The 6,561-nt window shown below is 37.7% G+C and overlaps 1 non-coding gene across 1 annotated transcript; it reads left to right on the top strand.

The window, feature by feature from the left end:
* Positions 1-6,052: 6,052 nt before the first annotated feature.
* LOC132000390 (U5 spliceosomal RNA) lies at positions 6,053-6,170 on the top strand. Its single transcript, XR_009399266.1, has one exon. It is a non-coding gene; the product is annotated as a U5 spliceosomal RNA (small nuclear RNA).
* The last annotated feature ends 391 nt before the right edge of the window (positions 6,171-6,561 follow it).

Here is a 6,561-nt window from a genome sequence, read left to right on the forward strand (position 1 = left end):
AAATGTATATTCTGTTGTTGGATCAAATGTTCTAAATAGATGTCTCTTAGGTCTAATTGGTTTATAATGTTTTCTTTTTCTTTCTTTTTTTAAGATTTTGTTTATTGATTTTGACAGAGTGAGAGACAGGGAGAGCAGGAACACAGGCAGGGGGAGGGGCAGAAGTAGGAGACACAGTTCCCCACTGAGCAAGGAGCCCAACTCAGGACTCAATCCTAGGACCCTGGGATCATGACCTGAGGCAAACGCAGACACTTAACTGAGCCACCAGGGTGCCTCTACAATGTTTTCAAATCTTATATTTCCTTATTGATTGTCTAGTTGTTCTATCTAATTTTGAAAGTGGAATACTGAAGTCTCTATTATTTTGAATTGTCCATTTTTGTTAGTTTTTCCTTCATGTATTTTGGTGCTTTCTCATTAGGTAATTATTTGTTTATAATTATTATATCTTCCTGATGGATTGGCCTTTTTTGAATTATAAAATGTCCCTATCTCTAGTAACATTTTTTTTGTTTTAAAATCAATTTTGTCTGAAATTAAGATAATCATTCCAGCTTTCTTTTGTTTGCTATATGCAAATGATATATTTTTCCAGCTTTTCTTTTTTTTTTTTTTTCCAGACTTTATCTATTTAGTTGAGAGAGAGAGTGAGTGCACAAGTAGGGTGAATGGCAGGCAGAGGGAGAGGGAAAAGCAGGCTCCCCTCTGAGCAGGGAGTCCGATGTGTAACTCCATCCCAGGACTCTGGGACCATGACCTGATCCAAAGGTAGATGCTTAATCAACTGAGCCACCCAGGTGCCCTCCAGCTTCTATTTTCAGTCTCTTTGTATCTTTGAATCTAGTGTGTCTTCGGCAGGCAGAATATAGATGGATCTTGTTTGTTTGTTTTAAATCAAGTCTGACAATCTCTGCCTTTCAGTTGAATTGTTTAATCCATTCACATTTAATGTTATCATTGATATACTTGAAGATATACTCAACTTTTTGTTTTCTATGTGCTTCATATCTTTTATGGTCATCTATTCTTTTACTGGTTTCTTTTTGCATTACATGAATATTTTCTAAGTTAGCATTTTAAGTCCTCAAATGATTTTTTAGCAATTTTTTAAAATTTCCCTAGTGATTTCTCTAGGGCTTACCATACACACCTTAACTTATCAGAATCAACTTCAGATTTTTACTTCTTTCCTGCAATATATAGAAATGTTACTCCTATATAGTTCTCTTTCCTATGCCCTTTTTGTAGTCTTATTGTTAGGTCAGACCTATAAATTTTACAAGCTAAACAAAACATTGTTATCATTATGACTTTATTTTTTTTTTTAAATTAATGAATGAAATTAAGTCTTTTTTTTTTTTTTAAAGATTTTATTTATTTATTTGACAGAGAGAGATTACAAGTAGGCAGACAGGCAGGCAGAGAGAGAGAGGAGGAAGCAGGCTCCCTGCTGAGCAGAGAGCCCGATGCGGGACTCGATCCCAGGACCCCGAGATCATGACCTGAGCCGAAGGCAGCGGCTTAACCCACTGAGCCACCCAGGCGCCCTCATTATGACTTTATATAATTTTATGTCTTTTTAAAGAAGTGAGGGAAGAAAAGAGAGCAAGTATGTATTTATCATTTTTATAATATTCTCTTATTTATCATTTCTGGTTGTCTTTATTCTTCTGGATTTCAGTACTTTAGCTCAGCTTTGCTCCCTCACAAACTCTATGTGCTCTTATTGATAAAAATGTTACATTTCTTTTTTTTTAACATTACATTTCTGTGTGATAGACCTAACAATACATTATAAACAAATTGTTTTACATAATTGATTTTTTAAAATATTTATTTATTTATTTGAGAGAAGGGGGGGAGAGGGAGTATGAGCAGGGGGAAGGGCAGAAGGAGAGGGACAAGCAGACTCCCTGCTGAGAGGAGAACCAGATGCCGGCTTGATCCCAGGACCCAGAGATCATGACCTGAGCTGAAGTCAGATGCTTAACCAACTGAACCACCCAGGCACCCTACAATTGCTTTTTAAATAAGTTAAGAAGGGTGCATGGGTGCCCAGTCAGTTAAGCATCTGACTCTTGATTTCAGCTGAGGTAGTGATCTTTCACTTGGGGTCATGATCTCAGGGTCGTGAGATTGAGCATGGTGTCCAGTTCCATGCTGAACATCTGCCCCTCCTCCAGCTTCTCTCTCTCTAAAATGAATAAATAAACTCTTCTTTAAAAAATCAGTTAAGAAGAAACAAGGACAACAAAATTGCATTTATGCTATCTTCTGTAATTACATAATTACCTGATAATTACATAATTATGGTTACTCTTTGGTTTTTTTGTGTGGACTCCCATTTACTCTCTGAGGTCTCTTTCTTTCAGCTTGATGAACTTCTTTTATTTCTTGTAAGGCAGGTTTGCTAGTAACAGATTTTCTCAGTTTTTGTTTACCTGCAAATTTGCCTTCATTTTTTTTTTTTTTTCAAAGCTGAGGGACCCCTAGACTTCTTTTTTTTTTTTTTTTCCATTTATTTATTTGAGAGAGACAGTGAGTGAGAGAGAGAGAGCACAAGTTAGGCAGAGAGGCAGAGGGAGAAGCAGATTCCCCACTGAGTAGGGAGCCTGGACGACGGTTTCAATCCCGGAATCCCGGGATCATGACCTGAGCCAAAGGCAGATGCTTAATTGAGGCATCCAGGTTCCTCTCCTTCATTTTTAAAATAGAGGTTTTTTGGGTATAGGATTCTGGTTGGCAGTTTTTTCTTTGAGTACTTTTTCTAGAAAAGATTTATTTACTTATTTGAGAGAGAGGGAGAGAGAGAAAGCATGAGTGGAAAGAGCAGAAGAAGTGGGAGAGAAAATCCCAAGCAGACTCCATGCTGAGCATGGAGCTGGGACTCAGGACTCAATCTCACAACCCTGAGATCATGCCTTGAGCCAGAACAAAGAGTTGGTTGCTTAACCAGCTGCACCACCCAGGTGCCTCTTCTTTGAGGACTTTGAACATGTTATCTCATACTTTCTGCCTGCCATTGTTGCTGTTAACTTCATTTGGGTTCTGTTGTAAGTGATGACTTATTTCTCTCAAACTGCCTTCAAGGTTCACTCGTTGGGGGGCGTCTTGTTAGCTCAGTCATTAGGCTTCTACCTTTGGCTCAGGTCATGATCCTGGGGTCTGGAATCGAGCCCCACATCAGGCTCCCTGCTCAGCGGGAAGCCTGTTCTCCCTCTCTGACTTCCACGCCCCATGCTTGTGTTCTCTCTCTTGCTGTGTCTCATTCTGCCAAATAAATATATAAAACTTAAAAAAAAAAAAAAAAGAGGATTCACTCCTTGGGGTGACTGGCTTACTCTGTTGATAGAGCATGTGACTCTTTTTTTTTTTTTTTTTTAAAGATTTTATTTATTTATTGGACAGAGAGAAATCACAAGTAGATGGAGAGGCAGGCAGAGAGAGAGAGGGAAGCAGGCTCTCTGCTGAGCAGAGAGCCCGATGCGGGACTCGATCCCAGGACTCTGAGACCATGACCTGAGCCGAAGGCAGCGGCTCAACCCACCGAGCCACCCAGGCGCCCAGAGCATGTGACTCTTAATCTCAGGATTGTGAGTTTAAGCCCCATGTAGGGCATGGAGCTTACATTAAAAAAAAAAAAAATTCCTCCTTGTCTTTGGCTTTTGGCATTTTTACTATGACGTGTCTGTTTGTGGATTTTTTGGAATGTATTCTATATGGAATTCATTGGGCTTCCTGGATATGAAAATCATTGTGTTTCTATAATTTGGGAAGTTTTCAGCTATCATTTCTTCAAATATTTTTTTCTGCTCCTTTCTCTCTTCTGATACTCCCATTACACATATCCTGATGTGTTTAATGGTGTCCCATTTCTCTGAGGCTCTATTAATTTTTCTTCATTATTTTCCTCTCTGTTCCTTGGGTTTATATAATCTCTATTGATCTATCTTCAAGAATGCTAGTTCTTTCTTCTGCTAGTTAACATCTGTGAATCCCAACAATGTATTTTTCATTTCAATTACTGTACTTTTCAACTCCAACATTTTCACTTGTTTCTTTTAAAATAAATTTTATCCCTTTATTAATATTCTCTATTTGATGTGACATTGTCCTCATACCTTACTTTACTTCCTTAAACATATTTGTAATAGCTACTTTCAAGTCTTTGTTAAACTCAACATCTGGTTGCTTTCACAGGCAGGTTTTTTTTTTTTTTAATTTTTTATTTTTTATAAACATATATTTTTATCTCACAGGCAGTTTTTATTGACTGCTTTTTTCCCCAACATATAGGTCATACTTCTTCTGTTTCTTTGCATCTCTCATAATTTTTTGCTGCAACGGCAAATCCAGGCTCTCACCAGTTTCTCTGACCAACCAACTATAAATTGGAGGTTATCATGATCCCCCTCCTCAGATTTTAACTTGCTAGAGCAACTCACAGAATTAAGAAAACAATTTACCTACTAGATTACTGGTTTATTATAAAAAGATATAACTCAAGAACAGCCATATGGAAGAGATACATAGCCCAAAGTGTGTGGGAAAGGATGCTTTCCATACTCTCTCTGGGTACACTGCTTTCCCTGCATCTCCAGGCATTCACCAGTCCTGAAGCTCTGAACCTCATCCTTTTGGGTTTTTATGGAGACTTCATCATTTAGGCATGATTAATTAAACCACTAGCCATTGATTCAACCTCCAGGCTCCTCTCCTCTCTGGAGGTAATTAGAATCATCCTATACCAGTAATGATAAATCATGTAGATGTATGTACTCTTGAAATGAGGTGATGAAAAATGCAATATATCATCTATGTAGTTTTCCTCTCAAAAACACATTACTCCAGTCTAATCACAAGAAAAATATCAGATGAGTCCTAGTAGAAGGACGTTCTACAAAATATCTTACCACTATGCATGGGCCTTATGAGCACAGAGCTAGGGCCTTATGAGCATAGGGTAACTGCATAGACTGCCAACCCATGAAAACCCACCTGTCTACAGCAAACCTCACACTTAATGGTGGTCCAGTGAAAGCTAAGACGAGAAGAAGAAAAAGATGCCCACTATCATTGCTTCAGTCCAATGTCTTTATTAGATTTCCCACCCAGTTAAATCAATCAAGAAAAAGAAATAATAAAAAGCATGGATTTATAAGGAGAAAACAATGTTGTTACTTTCAGATGAATATGCTTGCATACATACAACATCCAATAGAATCTACAATCATTAGAACCAGAGTTTAAGATTGTCGAATGCAAGAGTGATAAATAAAAGTCATTTGCGTTACTATATACCAATAATAAGCAATTATAAATTGCAATTTTAAAAATCTATACTAGTCGAGTTGGTGGCTCAGTTGGTGGAGCAAACAACTCTTGATCTCAGGGTTGGAAATTCAGGTCCCACCTTGGTATAGAGATTACTTGAGGATAAAATCTTTAGAGGCACCTGGGTGGCTCAGATGGTTAAGTGTCAGACTCTTGATTTTGGCTCAGATCATGATCTCAGGTTCATGGGATTGAGCCCTGCCAGGGTACCAGTCTCAGCAGGGGTGTCTGCTTGTCCTCTTCCTCTGATCCTCCACCCCCTGGAATAAATAAATAAAATACTATACCTTGGCTAATTGAATATAAATTTAAAAAAAAATCTTTTTAAAAAATAAATCATACTCAAAGTTCTAATATAGGAACAGAGACCATCAGAATGTGTCTAGTTGACCAAGACAAAATTTAGATGTCAGGCAGCTGAGTCTCTGCGTTGGCCCTTAAAGGTTGCCCCAGAGCAACGTTTTGAACACTATTTCCGGAGTCTGTAGGGTCATTAGTCAGCGTCATTTGCATACCCATAATACATTGCAAACAGTATAATTGTTTTTCAAGTAAAAAAAAAAATTCCTTATTTGACTTTTCTAAGTGTGAGGATGTTATTTTCAGAATTCCTGGGATAAATTTCTTCAGGCACAAACTCTTGTAATAAAGAGCCACCCTCGGTGTATTAGGAGTTATATTTACCTGAAAAATGAGTTAGGTGAGCTGTTTTTCAATGCTCTGGTTTCTCTTCAGATCGTATAAATCTTTCGCCTTTTACTAAAGATTTCCGTGGAGAGGAACAATTCTGAGTTTTGACTCAATTTTTTGAAGCCTTGTTAATTAGCAAGGCTATTCATGAAGTTTAAAAAGAAGTATGATTAGGTTTTTGCAGCAGAGTATTATATGAAACTAGTTAACCTTTCCGAGTGATATATATAGAATGCGGTTTTTGAGATGGTTAGTTAGTCAGTAGGTATAGCCTTATGTTTTCATTTTGTATAGTTTTACTGAAATAATTTTTTTTTTTATTGCATTGACTTTTAAGTTGGTGTATTGAGTTGGTGTGTCATCTACCTTACTCTCTTGACCTAGTGTGATTTTCTTTTGTTTTTTAAGATTTTATTTATTTATTTAACAGATCACAAGTGGGCAGAGAGGCAGGAAGAGAAAGAGGGGGGAAGCCGGCTTCTGGGCTAAGCAGAGAGCCCAGGGCGGAGTTCAATCCCAGGATCTTGGGATCAT

This window comes from Mustela nigripes, chromosome 13 (assembly GCF_022355385.1).
Source record: "Mustela nigripes isolate SB6536 chromosome 13, MUSNIG.SB6536, whole genome shotgun sequence".
In the NCBI taxonomy this organism is placed as follows: domain Eukaryota; kingdom Metazoa; phylum Chordata; class Mammalia; order Carnivora; family Mustelidae; genus Mustela; species Mustela nigripes.